Genomic DNA, 4,311 nt, shown 5'->3' with positions numbered 1-4,311 from the left:
CTATTGATGTTTGATTCGGTTCTGTTTGGCAATTTGGGGTACATAAAATGTCGGGTTTTCTGAATCTTTTATCGAATTTAGAATGTGTGCTATGCTTATTTAACTCCTTTGCAAATGCTTAAAATTAAAATAATTTGTGAAATGCGAGGCTTCTATCACATGGATTGTTCTCTTCAGATTTTAAATGTTTAATTCATATCTTTATAAACATTCAAATAGCATTAAGGAGGTATAATTTGAAAGATAAGGTGAGCTGTAGAAAAGGGATATCCTTTTTTTAGAAAAACGGTTGGTGAAATACTATTACTATTAGCCTCTGTTGTTGTTAAATGTTAAGATCTTCTTGAGAGGGTTTCCCTTAATTTTCTTGGTAGATGACCATGAGAAGAAATGTGTACTAACTCCATTTTGAACATTTGCAGTTTAACATTACAGTTAGTTTTAATGATTTGGGTATTGAAGATAATTGTCTTGTTTAAGAAGAGCATTTAACCTAAGCAGCACTTGAAAACACAAGTTCTAATGTTCTTGCTTCTCTTTTACTTTGGAAATCTGCAATTTTGTGAAATATTAATCAGCATATTATTTCTGTTGGGAACTCCATAATCAAAAGGGTTTATTACTACCCAGAGGTAGATTCTCTCTCTCCAAGTTTATTTTGCAAATGTGTGTATTCATTTTTGCTTTTAAAAACCTAAGCTGAATTAGATAATTTCAGAATCACTTGTAGTTCAGGCTGAGGAAAATTGAGGCTTTTTTCCTTCTTGTTGTGCCTAATGTCTGTTTCACTTACGAACAATTTTTTTGTTGGTAAAAGTTTGTTAAAGACATAGAAATATTGGGATTCAAAATAAAGCAATCTCTGTTCTCTTCAAAATGTGTGTGTAGTGTTAATAAAAGAGCACAAGAAATCTAGAGACATTTATCATTTTTTTGAATGTAAGCAAACTTTGAGGAGAAAGGGAATATTTTATGATTTCATTAACGCGGATATTTTGCTGCATATTAATATATTTCGTTTTCCCCGTGTTTCTTACTTTGTATTGAAGTTACAAATTTAATTTTACAACTGTTGGTTTTTAAATAACATATTCAAACAGCAAGACACTAGAACTGGCTTTTCATTTACCAAGTTAGTATATTGTTTAGGTAGTTAACAAATGGTTAGAAGTTATTTTAAATTCACGACTCTTCTCATGGATTTTCAATGTTAGGACACAAATCAAATTTTCAAATTCTATTTAATGTTTTAAACTTTCTGTTTTAAGACCTTCTCTGAGTCCATATTCATTCTTCCCGGGCTGTCTTTCTAGGCTACTGTATTCTATAGCTTAAGGAAAGCTGCCCTCCCTCCAATCTGACTAAAAGCCCTACAGGCTTATCCTGAAATTAACTCCTGTTTGAGTAGTGAAAAATGAACTAAATATCAATTTATCATTGAATTACTTTGGAAAAGGCATTATTTGCCTCGTTTGCTTTTTAGATACATTTAAAAAGTAGGCGAGAGGCTGGTATATAATGCCAGAAAATTTATACGTATATAGTAAATAGCATAAAATAAGTACGTACATATTTATATGAAGAGATCCAGGTCTCAGTCGTTTGCTGATTTGAGCTTAAAATTCTCAGTTTAAATGTGAAAAGGATATTTCACTTGTGTTTTGTCTAGAAACTTCATCAGTTGCTTCTGCACTGGGGAACTAAGAACTTGGTTCCTGGTGACACTTTTTCAGAAAATCAGCATTCTCAAACCAAAACCGCTTTAGAACCCCTGAACATAATCGTTAGGGGCTGAGGGCAAGAAATTTAGACTCCAAAGTTGGTCCAAGAAGGCGGGCAGTTTAGAGCCCTAGTTTTCTGTCCTGGGGGAAAAGCGATCATTAGCATGGAAGAATGACAGGGACCAGCAGGCGCCGTGCCCCCTCATCGCAATCCCATTGGCCTTGTTGCTGCTTTGAGCTCTCCTGAGGGGGCAATGGCTTGGGTTTAGTGCAAGATAAACCCTTGAGAAAGAGCAGCGGCTCTTCTAGATCCGACTTCACTAGATTTTAGCCTCAGCTTACAAGTGAGATTGCAATACCCTGCTCACTTCTGTGTGGAGACCCCGCCGCTCAGCCTTTGCTTCCTTGTTTGGGGCTGGGGTCTATCCAGGGTCCTGATCGCTATTGTGAGAGCCGGGGAGGAGCCTCCGCTTCTTTACACGGTTGTGTGTATGTTTGGTGGGAAGTGCGCCAACAGTTCCTATATCCCCTTACTGACAGACTTGGATACAGGGGAGGGAGTGCAGAAAAATCAGCACTAAAAGGGTACTACACGGTACTGGCGGATGCCCCCCAAACTAAGAGAGCCCAAAGCCTGGATTTCTACCTCTGAATGGGTCTTCCCTTCAGGGAATCATTTTGGGGACGACTGGACAGGTGGGTAGGTCTGGAGCTGGCTCACAGGACTACCCCAGTTTGCTATTTGGTCGCCAGCGTGTTTTGCCCTGTTTCTTCCTCTTTAACGGGAGTAGCAAATGTCAGCCCAGAACTGAAGTAGCTAATGCTGGGTAGAATGGGGCCCCTGCTAAGAGAAAAAGGAAGCTGTGAATACTCAGCAGGCAGGTTTGCCCAGGATATGAAGGGATATTTTAGGGAGCTTTGATAGCTCAGGTATTGACAAGGCGTATGCCCTAGACTGGTCTGGGTTTCTTGATCATTAGTCCTCTATTTACCCCTCTCTTTTTCAGGAAGCTTGGGCAACTGTACTCAGCTATCTCTGAGCTAAGAGTGAGGGAGGCAAGTCTCCTTACTTTGCCGGGCGGGGATGGGGGATGTTCAATAAGATTGGAACCCACAGATGGGATAGGCATACTCTTCTCAGGATGGCGGCAGCAATCTAAGAAAGTCAGGAATTGGGCTGTGAGGTCTGTATCCTCTGAGCCTCCAGCAGAAGGTGATGGGGAGAGTGCAGGGGCATTGGCAGGGGGTCCCCTGAAGATAGGCCTAGCTTTTCCACATTTGCTAGGACTGCAGACTGCAGTGAGGGAGTATGAGCATTCGCTATATATTTGGAAGAAGAAAAATAGGCCCTAGATTATGCCTCAAATCTAGGAAGAGAGAAATCAATTATTTCTGAAGTGAGAGACACCCCCTTTAGCTGTCACTGTCCAAAGACTCATTGGTTAACTAATGATCGGTAACCTAACTTTCTGCCCAAAAAACAGCGATCATTTACTTCTTAAGAGGTGGGGGCTCTCCTTGACACTTAGGAGTTTCTGGGAGGAGGGGTAAAAGGGACGAGTGAACCTGCGTTAATGAATCCCGTAAGGAACTGCGTTTCCCAGGAAATTCCTGGCATTTTTAGCTCGTGAATATCCTAAAGGCTGCTTGGTTTTCTCCTCCATTCTGGGTCCTTCCAGAGAGGAAGAAGAGTGGGCTAGGGGCTGAAGGCTCAGCAGGGCCTGATTCCATCCGCAGAGCTGGCCAGCAACCCAAGCTGGGCTCAGCCCTGAGCTGGGTGCCCCCCTTCCCCAAATCTCAGAAGGAGGAGGGGGTGGCAGGCAGGCAGTCGTGGTCCCAAAAGAGGCTAATTGAAGGTTTTTGGGTGAGTGTGGGGTTTCTTTTTGATTGTTGCTTGGGGGGGAGGGCAGAGCCAACGGGAACAGGCACTGCGGGCACCCCGGCCCTGGTGCGGCTGCCGTCCTCTGCTCAGCTCCCCCCCGCCGGTGAGTGCGCCCGCCCGACTGTGCGGGGCTGCGGTTGGGGGGAGGGGGGAGCGGGATCATCTGAGGCCAGAGCCGCTGCGCGGGGAGGGGGAGCGGCGGGAGCAAGGGGAGGGACGGGCTAGGTGTCTGCTGCTCCGCGCCACTGCTGCCGGCGCCCCGACCTCATCCCTGGCAGCCCCTTCTGCAGCTAAGGGTTACTGCCGCACCACCTCGTCTTCTTCGCCCGCTTTGGCGGCTGGGGCTCTGCGGTAGGAGACAGTCCAGCCGGGCTGTGTGTGGGCCGGTCTGGGTTTGGGTCTGGCTGGGGCCCACAGAGGAGGGGGTGGCCGTGACTCAGTGTCCCTCTCTGCAGCTGGCTCAGCTGCGCTGCGCAGGCCCTTGCCACCACATCCTCTCTTTGGGGTCACTGGAAAGCAGAGCTCAGGCCCGCTCCCTGTGCTTAGTATGGCAGTCCTCTCTTCTCACCCCTAGTCCCCCAACTCCCCGGGCCGAAGCTGCCCGGGGTCTGGCCAACAGCGACAGCCACTGTGGTGGCGGCGGCAGCAGCTGCGACGCGGCGCGTCCTGCCACCCTCCCCCCGCCCCCCCAGCCAGGGTGTGGGGTGA

This window comes from Pteropus alecto, unplaced genomic scaffold (genome assembly GCF_000325575.1).
Source record: "Pteropus alecto unplaced genomic scaffold, ASM32557v1 scaffold78, whole genome shotgun sequence".
Lineage (NCBI taxonomy): Eukaryota > Metazoa > Chordata > Mammalia > Chiroptera > Pteropodidae > Pteropus > Pteropus alecto.
The sequence above is the reverse complement of the archived record's forward strand: the minus strand, read 5'-3'. Positions refer to the sequence as shown.